At 41.4% G+C, this 15,560-nt stretch overlaps 2 long non-coding RNA genes across 4 annotated transcripts in view; one reads left to right on the top strand and one right to left on the bottom strand.

Moving 5' to 3' along the window:
* LOC138757633 (uncharacterized) overlaps nt 1–15,560 on the bottom strand; it is a 146,533-nt gene that overhangs the window by 114,462 nt on the left and 16,511 nt on the right. The window lies entirely within an intron of this gene.
* The window catches only part of LOC138757631 (uncharacterized), a 47,847-nt gene continuing 42,137 nt past the window's right edge, over nt 9,851–15,560 (top strand). The window contains exon 1 of the long non-coding RNA XR_011353768.1: nt 9,851–10,276. This is a non-coding gene — a long non-coding RNA (uncharacterized lncRNA). The remainder of the gene's footprint in view (nt 10,277–15,560) is intronic.

The raw sequence follows: 15,560 nt of genomic DNA, 5'->3' as shown, positions 1-15,560 counted from the left end.
TGCCCACTAATATTCCCTTTAAACATGTTACCTTTCACCCTTAACCTATGTCCTAGCTGTTGTTGTCTCACTTAACATCTGTCGAATAACACCTGCTGGCATTTATTCTTAATATACCCTTTATCATTTTGTGTACCTCTATCAAATCTTTCCTCATTCTTCTAGGCTCCAGGGAATAAAGGCTTTACCTGTTTAGCCTTTCCATGTAATTCAGTTCCTCCAGTCTTGGCAACATTCTTGTAAATCTTCTCTGTTCTCTTTCAATCTTATTGATATATTTCCTGTCATTAAAGCTCTAAATCCTTGTATTTCCTTTCTCTGTAGCAACTGATAACTGTGCCTATAATCTCCTACCAAAGAAGTTAGCACACCAGACCAAAATAAGACCAGGAGAGGAGCCTTCAGGGTTGTGGCCTATGTAAATTAGGGGATTGACATTAACAGTGGGGATGATATGCTTTGTTTCATTGTATATATTTAGGTACCATTTCAAGTATCACAAGCAGTTATAACTTTATTCAACTTCAAAATTACAACCATTGTGGTCACTCCTCTCATGAACAAATGTCCAATATCTTCCATCCCTTTCTTCTAAGCAATTCTCAAAATCAAAAATTCAAAGTTCCTGAAGTGAAAAATCCAGAGAAGGATGGATTGATTCAAAAATGCGTGCAATGAAGGTGCTTAACCTCAAAGTCCAATGCAAACTGAACATGCTTCTGGAATTCAAACGAAGCTTGTATGTTTATTCAAGGGCTCTTCATAGGGAGTATCTGGGAAACTTTCTCCATAACAGTCTGCAACCCAAAAAGCAGTTAGTCATATGGCACAACTCTTAATGGGATAATAACCTTGAAGTAAGTCATATCACTGTTTCCCTTTCTAAATAAAAACAGGGTTAACTTGCTTATAAATGGTCATAGAATCATTAGTTTTCTGCACTCGCTTTCTCTCTCTGATCTACACAGCAGAAGTCATGGATTCACCAGGTACTGTTGCAGAATCATCCTTCTCTTGACTTACTATGTCATCTCAACTCTCATTAGAAAAATCATGCTGAATAATGGTTACACACATTTCAGAAACAACTCTAACCTCACATCCCCCTCTATTAATCTCTTGGGCTTCATTGATTAGGATTAAATGGTTGTTTATTCTTTAGGTAGGGAATTGCACAGAATCTCTCTACTTTTCAAGAATATAATTCGTAGATTCATTATTTCCTCATCTTTAGCCAATCAAATGTCTCATTCCTCTAAATCCACTGAAGGTCTTGTCCTACCGTCTTATGCTGTGATGCTTTCCCTGTTTTAATTGCCACTCTTCCAGTTTTTTCTTCCAGTTTCACCGTACAAGAATCAACTGTATTCTGTTTTCCATTCATTAACATTTCAACAGGAATAAAACCTGTTGTGGAATGTGGCATTTTCCTATAACATGAGAGAAAAGCTGCAAGTTGGCATTTCATCGTGATGTCATCTTGACCTTCCATAACCTGTTTCAATTTGTTGCCTTGCTTACTTTGTGAACCAATTTTTCTACTTCCCAAATTGAGTGTTCAAAGTACTAAATTGTATTTTATTCCCTTGCTCTTCATGAACTATGCAAAATGACCACTGTGGATCATTATCTAATACAACTTCAAAGGACCCATGTGTAATAAAACAGTCTACTTCTTTTCTATTATTCATCGTGTGGGAGTAGACAACCCACATGCTTTATTTCTAACCATACCAATTGTCTGCCAACTGAGGTAATAGTGTTAGTTCCTTTATCATTGCAATCAATAAGCACTGCTGGTAATGCTTTGTAAGCCAATTGCACATCTTTAAAAAGTTGTGTTCTGTAATCCTAACAAAACATTCATTTACTGACTATTCTTTCCATACATTTGTCAATACCAAGCCTGGAGTTGTTTTCCTTTGCAATGTCTTTGGCATTACTACCCTATTTATACAACTCTGATTGGTATAAAATGCAAAGCAGATTCAATGCAAGGGTTTCACACTCTCATTCAGATTTGTGTTGGAATCTGTCTATCCAGTTCCATCCTTCTTCACAAAAGGGTGTCAATAAGACATTAATTTTATTCAATGACAATGTAAGATGAGACCAAAAAAAACTGGTGCACCTCTGGATTCTTTATACCACCATAGAGATAGCAGCAGGAAATGGCCCCAAAGAAGCCCGCTGCAGATTATGGTATGAACTAATGTGAAAAGCTTTCCAGCAAAAGTTGATGAAAGATTGTAACTGCTAATGGAATCAGCAACAATACTCCATCTAGTTGAACAGAAATAAATCTCTTTGCTTTTGGTCATGGTCTGCAAACAATAGTCTTTGTTATGGCCACTATCCATGTCTTGACAAATTACTGGGAGTCCCCGGGTTACAAACATCCAACTTACAGACAACTCATACTAACAAACAAAATATGCCCCCAATTTGTGTATGCCCATAATGTTACCTCACGGATGCCCCTTGTATCCAAGACGTTGATGGAATGAGAGTGTTAACTTTTAATCATGATTTTTTTTTCTATCTAAACTATTTTAAGAACAGTTTCTTCTTTTTTTTACAGTATTAAGACAAACATTTGACTACCTGATGCTCAATAAGAACTGACTTACCTACAAAATCACCTTAAAGACAGACGTAGGAAAGTATCTCATTCATAACCCAGGGACTCCCTGTACTGCTGGAAGCATCATAAATAAGTTTTAGTACTCAGCTGGTGTCATAATTCACCAGAAATGACTCAACCATGCGGATTCTCTTCTTTTGTTTGTATTTTCCCTACTACGAAATAGGAAAACCCTTTACCAACTTTTTTTTGGCAGCTGGTGAAAGATTGTACCTAGAAATGATCCGAGTGCCATAATATTTTGAAGTTTTCTGACCTTAATAGCCTCTTTAACTGGCTGGGGCCTATTTTCATCCACTCTTGGACTTAAATAAATTACTTGCTTTTCACAAGAGCCTATTTGCTTTTTTATGAAAATATTTACATAATGTTAATGTAATCTCACGAATCATTACTCAAAAACTGGTATGTTATTTTCCTCTTGTCCAATTACACAAACAATATTGAACCCTTCAGAGTACTGTTGCTTGGAATTTTTGAATGATAATTTTACCCCATGCAATAGGTTGATTTATGATCACAACTCCTGATGGTTGTCTATTATTCAAGATGCTTTGATTGTCATGTAAGAAAGCATGTAACAAATTGCTTTTAGTCTGCTGTAAGGCAGAGAAATATTCGCCATCAGCAGAAATTGTCTGGGCCCCCTTATAGACAGAGAAAGAGAATTCAGCAACCCGAATTCCTGATCCAAACCTCCGACATGATCAGAATTCCTTCAGAGCCCTCGGTACCCTCTCGCATCCTGGTTCCAATACCTGGTACCCCTTCAGCCAGTCTTGATCCAGTTTTCAGCAGTCTGCAGCCTACTGTGAGTCCTTTGACTGCAGTCGGCACCAACCCAAAGCCTGCATGGCTTCCTCACCTGGTCACCAACAGCACACCGCCTATGTGTTCTTCAGCCATAGAGCCCTTCACTGGCGCATTGCAGTGATCATCATCCCATTGGGACATTTCTTTGGCTCCTCATTGTGGTGCAGTATTGGATAGAAGCAAACACACAAATCTTAAAGACTGTACAACAGGCTTTATTTGACGTAAACTTCCACAGATCCAGCTGTGAGGAGAGCTTCTGTAAACTCTGAGAGTGTCTTCAAAGGGCCGGCTCAGGCTTATATCCCAGAGGGTGATTGCCACCCAACCGGGTCGGGCTTGGTCCATTCAGGTCGACTAATTGAGAGCCAGCCAGGTGTTGTCTTGTCCCCATGCTCTTCTGCAGGTACAGAGGTTTCCCCCTGCAGTAGGCCAGTGGTGTACCATCAGACTCATTCTCAAACAGCGTGTGGTCTCCCCATTTTCAGACTCCCTTCATCAGCATTAAGTTGGCCATAAGCAGGGGGACACGAGAGGCAACAACAAAGAAAGACATGTAAATGTGTGCTCCCTGAGAGTGCCTCCATAATTACCTTCTACTTTGCTATATTATTGTTAAAACTGCATTCCTAAAATTTTCAGAGCAAATCTCATCTGCTATTAGTGTATGAGACATTATAATCTTAGGAGCAAGAAAAATATTTTATTGTTAACGGAAGGAACAACCAGACCCTTGTATTTTGCAAAGATGGCAACCCACTCTGGAAAAGGAGGAAATCTTTCCCTCGAGACAATCATGACGGCTATTCAGGAAAGCAAGGAAGAAATATCAATACGAATCAACACAAAAACAACTGATATTCAGTCCTCACTAATTAAAATAGAATCTGCATTATCAACACTAGCTGAGCAGGTGAAGGAAATGGAGGGCTGTGTATCGGCTAATGAAGACAACATAATAGAAGTCACCACACACATCGAGGAATTGGAGAAAGAGGTGCAGTTGTTGATAGACAAGGTCGATGACTTGGAAAACAGGAGCATGTGAAATAATATTTGGGTACTTAATCGTCCTGAGAAAGCTGAAGGCCACAATGCAGCTGGATTTTTGGAACAAATCCTATCATAAATATTTGACATCATAAATTTTCCTGCTCCCATCACCTGTGAGAGAGCCCACCGCTTGGGACACACATCCCCTCCCCCACACCCCCAACCATGCTGACCACTCACGGAGCCCAAGACCTATAATCACGAAGCTCCTCAACTTTAAGAAAAAGAAGATTGTGCACCTGGCCAGGCAAAAAGGAGCGATTCACTATGAAAATAATAGGATTCATATATTTCCCCACTGTAGCCTGAGATTGCAACATGTTAAGGATACCTTCAAGGAGGTTAAGAAGAGCCTACGGGAGAGGGGGATCAACTATACCCTGCACTATCCAGCCAAACTTCAGGTTATGCATAAAGGAGCTATCAAGTGGTTTGTACTCCTGCTGCAGTGGTATTGTTTTTGAAATCAATCAACAATAATGACAGATCGTCTTTGTGCTCCTTGCACAACAGACAGGGTCATTGTGATACATACAGTAACATTTACTTAAGAGATCACTGGATGGACTGCTATGATCCTGATACAAGGACACAAGTAAGTTTCACAATATGGATTCTTCCCCTCCCGGCTATTATGAAAAATACATCTCCCTCATTTTTGACTCGACATTTAGTCTCATACTAGTTCCTTAAGATATTTTTTGATTCGTGATGTTCTTTATAACATTTGCATATGTTATAATCTAAGTTCTTTTCATGTTGCTTTACCAGGCTTTATGTACTAGACTTTGATTTTACTCATTTAGAGGCTGTCGAACCCAGAATTCTTAATTAATGTGGTTTAATCATCATTACCATTTTTTTGTAACTGTTAAGAACTCATGTATATTCATATCAGTGATTCCCAAAGTGGGTTCTGCCACCCCCCCCCCCCCCGGGGGGTGGTGGAAGGACAAAGGAGGTGGTGAGGAAAAAGGGGGCATTCTGAACCTTCAGTCTTATTATTATTTAGCCTGCTGCAAGTTAAATGAAGAAGCCAGTCCAGTAATTTTCTGGCCAAACTCACGGTGGCCATAATGAGCAAAATAAACGGTGACGTGTTCTCGTGAGAGCTAGTCTCGGTGGCCGCAATGCACTGGCGTCACTATCCCCACCCCCACTCAGAGTTGCCGCCACCACCAACACCCCCCAGCTCATCACTGACACTAACCCCCCCCATTCAGTGCCACCACCACAAACTCCCCGTTCAGTGCCACCACCACCCCCTCGCTCAGCACCACCACCACTAGCCCCCTCCGCTCAGCGCCAGCAATAGCCCCTTCTCAGCACTGCCACTACCTACCCCTCAGTATTGCCACTATCCTCTGCTCAGCTCCACTACTAATCCCCCAACCCATTCAGCACTGCCATTAACCCCACCCGCTCAGCGCCACTAATACCCCCCCTCAGTGCCGCCACTAACCACCCCTCAGCACTGCTACTTCTCCCTGCTCAGCACCACCACTAATCCCCACCCTACTCAGTGCTGCCACTACCCACCCCTCAGTGCTATTACTCCCTACTCAGCACCACCACTAATCTCACCCTACTCAGCGCTTCCACTACCCCCACTCAGCACCACCATTAACCCCACCCACTCAGTGCCCCCAATACCCCCCTCTCAGCACTGCCATTACCCATCCCTCAGCATTGCCACTGCCCCTCTGCTCAGCACCGCCACTAACCCCCCCCCAACTCATCACCACCACTAACCCTCCCCACCCCGCTCAGTGCCACCACTATCGCAACTCCACCCCCCCACCGGCGCTGTTGTATGGGGGGTGTTTGGGATCTGGCCTGGAGGCCAAGTGGGTGGCAGCCTGCAAAAGTTTGGGAACCACTAATTTAGCCTACCCCCAGAGGATGTTCAGGGGTCGTTAATGGGTGGGTCTCATACTGGGTTATGTTATAGTTCTGTTTTTTTAATTACTCTCATTTTTATAGTTCTCGCTCTATTTTTATGCTCGGAGATACCTTTTTTTAAATTTTCTTTGAAGTATGACTAGTCAAATTAAAATAATCTCCTTGAATGTAAGGGGAATTAATTTTCCAATTAAGAACAAAAGAATGCTTAAATATTTAAAGAGACTTACTGATAAGAGTGTTTATTCAAGAGACTCACCTCTGACACAAAACATATAAAATTAAAAAGGGATTGGGTTGGACATGTTTATTGAGCAACAAGTTTCTTGTACTCATTAAATCTGTCCCAGTTAGATCCGGAGGACAAAGATCATCTTGACGTGATAGATCTGAAGAAAAGGTTCTTGGTTCGATGAAGTCTGTACAGAACAATAAAGCGCCAGGGCCAGATGACTTTCCAATTGAATACTTTAAAGCCTTTTCAGATAAGCTTTTAACCCCCTTTAACAAATATGTTTAAGGAAGTGCTGACTAATAAAATTCTGCCTCGTTCTCTGGAATCGGCCACATTAACATTTCTGCCAAAACCTGTACTTCTCATCGGCACCTTTATCTTTTGAAATCAGATTACAAAATTTTATCAAAATTAATTGCATTAAGGATAATGACATTATCCCTAAAATTATTAATGCTGATCAGATAGGCTTTGTCAGAAATCTATTTGGATCTGACAATGTATGGAGACTTTTTCACATAATGGAGACAGTTGATATGCAAAATGATCCCACGTTGATAATGTCGATGGATGCGGAGAAGGTGTTTGACAGAATTGAATCTAACTTCTTAAAGCAATGAAATTTGGAGAGAGAGATTTATTCAAAACTGAAACATTTTTTGCTAATGGAGTCCTGTCGGGTGCCTTCCTGCTATCCAAAGGGGACACTCAGGTTGCCCAAGTGCTCCACTGCTATTCTCAATATCTATTAAGCTGTTGGCTATTGCTATTCATTCTAATCCCATCATTTCCGGAATTAAATTTGGCACAAATTAATACCAACTAGCCCTTTATGCTGAAAATCTTGTAGTTTTCCTGTCTGATCCAACAGAATCATTACCCTCCCTTCTACAATGTTTCTAATAATACAATGCTGCTTCTTGATATAAATCAAACCTTTTGAAAAGTGAAGTCATGCCTTTTAATATACAGGATAACAACATAAAGAACCCTAGTCAAACCCTTCCAATGGAGCCCAAGTGGATTTACATATTTAGGCATAGAAATGAAGAGATCTGCAGATAAAATCCTTAAAGATAATTACATTAAATTATTGAATCGGGTTAAATTAGATCTACAGAAATGGAGGGAACTGCCATTATCATTAACTGGAAGGATGAACTATACTTATTCCAATGAGTCCCAATTAAAATTCCCAAAATTCTATTTAAGTATATCAATGTCCAGCTTCTTATGGAAAAGTAAAGTCCCCAGAGTCAAACTCTTAACCCTTCAGGCCTCTTATGTCAAGGGAGGATTAAATCTTCCTAATTTAAAATGCTACTACCTTGCAGCTCAGTTCTGTCCAATATGGTGTTGGTTGCCCTCTGAGGACAATGAGGCTAGATGGCTTCCAATTGAACAACTTCAACTAAAGAATGTTCCTAATTTTAAATGCAGCTTAATTCTGTCCAATATGGCCTTAAAAGTTCTTCCTATTTTTAACATCTAAGAAAGCACTCTTAAATAGTACTAAGAATGCTGCAATTTTTTTTTTGAAAGATGGCAAGAAGCTCACACAGTTATTAGTATAAATAATTCATTATTTTGGAAAACTTCTCTGTGGAATAACCCCAATATACCCCACCTGATTGCAGATAAAAATTTTAAAAATTGGGTTAATAATGGTATAAAAACAGTTGAAGATTTATATAACCAAGATAAGTTTGCCAATTTTCAACAATTGTCCAGTAAATTAAATCTACCAAATCATAATTTATTTAAATATTTTCAGATTAGACTCTGGGTCCATAATAGTTACATAGAATATCCTCAAATTCCAACATAATCCCCATTTGAAAAGCACTTGCTTAGTGAAGCCCTGTACACTACAAAGGGTTTGAAATTGTCATTTATATGATTTTAAACAGTAGCTTGCCAATCTATACTAAGAGTGATATTAAAAATAAATGGGAATCATATCTTGAATGTAATGATGTTGATTGGTGATATATCCTTCAAATGTCTTAAACTGTATTAATCTCAACTAAACACAGACAAATACAATTTAATATATTTAATAGGACCTACTACTCTCCACATAGACTGCACAAAATATACAATAACCCCTCTTCCAATTGTTAGAGATGTAAAACTCATGACAGAGATTTACTTCATATGCTTTGGAATCGCTCTCATCTGGAAGACTTTTGGAAATACATTGTTAGAATAACCTCAGATATTATAAAAATTGAAATTTCATTTGACCCTAGAGTCTGGTTTTTGGGAAATTTACAAGGTCTTGATGTGAACCACAACAACAAATAAAAATACTTTATATTGCTTGTGGCCACAGCTAGGAAAAAGTGTATCCTACAAAACTGGAAATCTGGGTTTCTTCCTTCACAGAGGGAATGATTAAACGAGTTAACATCTTAGAGTACACCTGAAAAGATCTTGTATAGTGTGGGGAGGAAACCAGCAACATATGAAATGATATGGGGTTCTTTTTTGGCCTTATCACCATCATTACACTTTCAGATACTAAATTAGAACAGATACCAGTTCTCCCTTGCTCCTACTATCTGCTTAATGTCATAATATATATCTTAGTAATATATATTAGTGCCTCACACTTTAACTTATTGAATTTTATTTTTGCTATTTTTCAATTGTGAGCATGAGAGAAATTTCTACCATACCAGGGTTGTGGGTGGGGGTGGGAGGGAGCATTTTGTTTGTGCATTTTTGGGTTTTTTTTGTTTGTGTTTTTCTCGCTTATGTGTATTTGTTTATAAAAATGTGGCTATTTTGCTTCAATAAAGATTTCTTTTTAAAAAAAAGTTGGGCATAAGCATAGGGAAGGTACAGTTTAGCAAAGACTTTTACTTCTGCCAAATTCAGCACATAGGTCTTGAGATTGAAATTGAGATAAAGCATGGAAGCAGGTTCTTTAGCCTACAAAGTCTTTGACAGCCACAAAACACCTTTTTTTTCACAAATATATTACTAACTCCCATTTTGGTAAATAGGATTATCACTGTGAGGGATAGTATAGACAGGAGGAACTGAATGGTCGCAGTTAACATCTCATATAAGCACCATCACCATTCAAGTTACAGCCCAGCGATAATTCGATACATTGGAAGAACTGAGGGAAGGTTTGTCACAGTCTGTTCCAGATTTGATACATTTGCAAAGACACTGTGATTTTGAAAGGGAAACCATACTGACGGTTGAAGAAAAAGCACCTTTTTGAAGCAGCTCTTGTGGCCAGCTATTTTGTGAAATTCAGATCAAAGAATGCTGTGAACAACTGGGTCTTTTCGGTGGATGGACTTGTGTCAGGAGGGTCTTTTGGGAAACAAAGTGTTTCATTTTGATTGTGATTAACAGTGGAGGTCACTTGGAGAGACCGGTGCCAGGGTCTTGGAAGCTTCGTGGAGGCCCCCCAGTTCGAATCTTGCAGGACCAGGAGTGTTGTGACCACAGCTCGTGTGGATGGATATTTCTTCAAAGGCAACACAAGGAGAATTTGTGAGTCTGTATCAGCCACAACTCGAGTCTTCCCATCAGTTCATCATTAATTCAGGGAATCAAATTTCAAAGGCCTACACTTCAACACTGAATTCAAAAGACTGAACTCTGAGGTAACTTTGTAGATTTTTGCCTGGACTGTCATGGTTTGGGTATAAATCACAGACACACATCTGCGCAAAGTTGGGGATAGATTTAGTGTTAAGAAGAGTTTAAAAGTTAAGATTATAGTTTAAGGGTAAGAAATAAAATTAGAGTTTTAAAATTAAACACTATCTGGTTCATTATCTATTGCTGCTCGTTATGTGAGGTCCACAACAAGTATTACCTAAACCCATTGTTTTTCCCTCATTCCCATCAACTCAGCTCCAAATTCTAACATTCATCAGTATCCTAGGTGCAATTTACACTGGTCAATGTACCTACCAACGAGGCCAGATTAACATAGTAGCGAAAGTAGCAAATGCTACAGGCCCTGTAATTCAAGGTCCCCCACGTTGAGGAACTATGAATTATGAGAAACATTTTTGTTTTCATCTTTGTGCGGCAGCTATCAGATTCCACTGATTGTCTGTGTTAATAATCCTGTTTAAAGGTTAAAATTGGCTAAAATCACTAACATTAAATTTAATCGGGATTATAACACAGACTATCCCCAGCAACTCATGGCAACGGCTCAATGCGGGAGCAATGGTTACCCATATTCCCCCACGCAGCTGGAACTGTTCTGCCAGTGTCAACACCAGGGAAATGCAGCATGGTTCCAGCTATGTGGGGGATTATGGGTAATGAAGACAGCCATTGATCCTGCATTGAACCAGCCACTTCTGTAAGTTTTGTTTTAACAGGGCAGGGGAGAGGGGAGAAGGGGAGGAGAAAGGGAGAGAATAAAGGGGGAGGAGGGGAAGGGGGGATGGGGAGAGGGAGGAGTGGGAAGGGGAGGGAGAGAAGGAAGGGAGGGGGAGGGGGAGGTGGATGGGGAGGGGAGGTGGATGGGGAGGGGAGGTGGATGGGGAGGGGAGGTGGATGGGGAGGGGAGGTGGATGGGGAGGGGAGGTGGATGGGGAGGGGAGGTGGATGGGGAGGGGAGGTGGATGGGGAGGGGAGGTGGATGGGGAGGGGAGGTGGATGGGGAGGGGAGGTGGATGGGGAGGGGAGGTGGATGGGGAGGGGAGGTGGATGGGGAGGGGAGGTGGATGGGGAGGGGAGGTGGATGGGGAGGGGAGGTGGATGGGGAGGGGAGATGGATGGGGAGGGGAGGTGGATGGGGAGGTGTATTCGGCATTGGATACTGCTGGGGGGGAACAGCCTATCAGAGACGAGTCTTGGGGGTCAGGTCTCTGGCACAGGGGCTGCCCCTGAGGCTCAGAAGGGAAGGAGGGATAAGAACAAGGTAATTGTGGTTGGGAACTCACTTGTCAGAGGGACAGATAGGAGGTTTGTTGGATGAGATCAGGGATCCAGGTTGGTCTGTTGCCTCTCTGGTACTAGGATCAGGGATGTCTCTGATCGAGTTCACAGAATTCTGCAAGGGGAAGGTGAGCAGCCAGAAGTCATGGTCCATGTGGGGGCCAATTACTTAGTTAGAAGTGGGGATGAGGTCCTGAAACAGGAAGACATAGAATTAGGCAGGAAGTTAAAAAACAGGATCTCTAAGGTAGTAATCTCTGGTTTGCTGCCGGTGCCACACGCTAGAGAGGGTAGTAATAGGAGGATGTGGAGGATGAATGCGTGGCTAAAGAGCTGGTGCAGGGGGCAGGGGATAAGATTTTTGGATCATTGGGATCTCTTCTGGGGAAAGTCGGACCTGTACAAAAGGGACGGACTCAACTTGAACTGGAGGGGGACCAATATCCTGGCAAGCAGATTTGCTAGAGCTGTGTGAGAGGGTTTAAACTAGTTTGGCAGGGGAGTGGGGAGCAGAGTTTGCGAGCAGTCTAGGGTGCATGGCCACCTAGTTAAAAATGATAAAGGTAACAAAGGAAGGATGGAGGTTAAGATAAAAGGTAGGAAAGGGAATATATGTGAGGGTCATTCTCTGAAATGCATGTACTTTAATGCAAGAAGCATAGTGAACAAAGTAGATGAGCTTAGAGCATGGATTGGCACTTGGAATCATGATGTTGTGGCAATTAGTGAGACCTGGTTACAGGAGGGACAGGACTGGCAACTAAATATTCCAGAATACAAATGTTTTAAATGTGATAGAACAGGGGGTAAAAAAGGGGGAGGAGTTGCTCTGCTTGTTAAAGAGGACATTACTCCCGTGAGGTGGCAGGATGGTTTGGAGGGATTGTCCAGTGAGGCTGTTTGGGTGGAATTGAGGGGTGGAGGAGACATGAGGGCACTAATGGGAGTATATTATAGACCACCAAATGGGCCAAGAAAATTGGAAGAACAAATTTGTAAGGAGATAGCATATATGTGTAATAAATATAAAGTAGTGATCATGGGAGATTTTAACTTCTCTCACATTGATTGGGATACCCATACAGTAAGGGGGCTGGATGGGCTTGAGTTTGTCAAATGTGTGCAAGATAGTTTTCTTAATCAATATGTAGAGGAACCGACTTGGGATGGTGTAATACTGGATCTCCAGTTAGGGAACGAGATAGGTCAGGTGTCTGAGGTTAATGTTGGAGAACAAATTGGGTCTAGTGATCACAACTCTATTAGTTTTAGGGAAGAGCAAAGAAGGGCCTAAAGTTGAGATTCTGGATTGGAGAAAAGCAAATTTCGAAGGAATAAGAATGGATTTGGGGAGTACTGAGTGGGACATGATTTTTTCAGGAAAGGATGTAAATGAAAAATGGAGAATATTCAAAGAAGAAATTTTGAGAGTACAGAGTAGATATGTCCCAGTGAAGATCAAAGGAAAGACTGGAAGTCATAGGGAGCCTTGGTTTTTGAGGAATATTAGAAATTTGATTAGGAGAAAGAGGGAGGTGTACAAGAGGTATAAACAGCAGGGTGCTGAGAAATTGAAAGAGGACTGCAAGGAGTGTAGAAAAAATCTTAAGAAAGAAATTAGAAAGGCCAAAAAGAGGCACGAAGAGGCTTTGGTGGGCAGAATAAGAATAAATCCAAAGGGTTTGCATTAAAAGATTAGTGAGGGATAGAATTGGACCCCTTGTGGATAGGGAGGGTAGGCTATGTGAGAAGTCAGAGGAGATGGAGGAAATTTTAAATTATTTATTTTCCTAGGGAAAAAAATATTGAACCAGTTGAAGTAAAGAAAAATAGTGGGGAGGTCATGAATCATACAAGGATAACCGAGGAGGTAGTGATGGCAGTATTAAAAAAGATAAAGGTGGACAAATCTCCGGGTCCGGACAATGTATTCCCAAGGACACTCAGGGAGACTAGTGTACAGATAATGGGGCGATTAACAGAGATATTTAGGATGTCAGTGGTCATGGGGGTAGTGCCAGAGGATTGGAGGGTGGCTCATGTTGTTCCGCTGTTTAAGGTCCAAATGTAAGCCTGGAAATTATAGACCTGTGAGTCTGATGTCTGTGGTGGGTAAATTGATGGAAAGTGTTCTGAGGGATGGCATTTACAAATATTTGGAAGAACAGGGATTGGTAGGTAGTAGTCAGCATGGTTTTGTCAGGGGTAGATCATGCTTAACAAACTTTATAGAGTTTTTTGAGGGGGTTACAAAAAAGATTGATGAAGGGAAGGCTGTGGATGTTGTCTATTTAAACTTTAGTAAAGCTTTTGACAAAGTTCAACACAGGAGGTTAGGAAAAAAGGTGGAGGCATTAGGTATAAATAGGAGGTAGTGAAATGGATTCAGCAATGGTTGGATGGGAGGAGTCAGAGATTAGTGGTAGAAAATTGTTTGTCAAATTAGAGGCCGGTGACTAGTGGAGTTTCTCAGGGATCAGTCCTGGGTCCACTATTGTTTGTTATATATATTAATGATCTGGAAGAAGGGGTGGTGAATTGGATAAGTAAGTTTGCAGATGATACAAAGATTGGTGGTATTCTGAACAGTGAGGAAGATTACCGTAGCTTGAAAAGAGATATAGGAAAGCTAGAGGAGTGGGCTGAGAAATGGCTGATGGAATTTAATATGGATAAGTGTGAAGTGTTGCATTTTGGAAAGGCAAATCTAAGTAGGTCATATACATTGAATGGTAGACAATTGAGGAGTGCAGAGCAACAAAGGGATTTAGGAGTTATGGTAAATAGTACCCTCAAAATTGATACTCAGGTAGATAGAGTGGTGAAGAAGGCATTTGGAATGTTGGCCTTCATAAATCGGAGTATTGAATTCAAGAGTTGGGATGTTATGATGAAATTGTACAAAGCATTGGTGAGGTCAAATTTGGAATACTGTGTGCAGTTTTGGTCACCAAATTATAGGAAGGATATAAACAAAATAGAGAGAGTGCAGAGAAGGTTCACGAGAATGTTTACAGGATGTCAGGGTTTGAGTTACAGAAAAAGGTTGAACAGCCTGGGGCTTTTTTCTCTGGAGCGTAGAAGATTGAGGGGGGATTTGATGGAGGTGTTCAAGATTTTAAAAGGGACAGAGAGAGTCAACGTGGATAGGCTTTTTCAATTAAGAGTGGGGGATATTCAAACCAGAGGCCATGGTTTGAGATTGAAGGGGGAAAATTATAAGGGGAATATGAGGGGAAATTTCTTCACGCAAAGGGTGTTTGGGATGTGGAATAAGCTTCCAGCGGAGGTGATTGAAGCAGGAACGTTATTTACATTTAAGGAAAAACTGGATAATTACATGGAGGGGAGAGGATTAGAGGGGTATGGACCAGGTGCTGGTCAGTGGGACTAGGAGGGTGGGGATTTGTTCCGGCATGGACTAGTAGGGCCAAACTGGCCTGTTCTGTGCTGTATATGGTTATATGATGGGGAGGGGAGGTGAGGGGAGGTGGATGGAAGAGGGAATGCGAGGGAGGAGGGAAGGGGCTCGATTTCATTGTAAGTGTGATTTCAGTGCAAGTGCTTCCCCCCCCCTCAAGACACACGTGCCAGCCGGCACAATTTAGGGCCCCTTTAAAATATTTGCTACAAGCCCCGCAATACCTTAATCCAGTACTGCCTACCAATCAGCTTATTTTTAAGATGTGGAAGGAAACTCTTGTGGTCACAGAGAGAATGTGCAAATTCCTCCCTTGACAGTACCAAAGGTGAAGGTTGAACCTGGAAGATGGGAGCAATGAAGCAGCATCGGTTGTGTGATGAACAGGTTTGACGGGTCCAAAAAGGAACAAGTACAGTTCGAATATGATAACAGTATTTTCCCATGAGGGAAATTCACACGGGGAATCACAATCACTCGCATACTCCGTGGGTACCAATGAATCCCCAGACACAACACTGTCTGGCTGGGACCCTGCTCCTTGCTGGGATTGATGGCCCAGCCCT

Source organism: Narcine bancroftii, chromosome 3 (genome assembly GCF_036971445.1).
Source record: "Narcine bancroftii isolate sNarBan1 chromosome 3, sNarBan1.hap1, whole genome shotgun sequence".
Classification (NCBI taxonomy): Eukaryota; Metazoa; Chordata; class Chondrichthyes; order Torpediniformes; family Narcinidae; genus Narcine; species Narcine bancroftii.
Note: the sequence above shows the minus strand (reverse complement) of the source record. Positions and strands in the feature narration are given on the sequence as shown.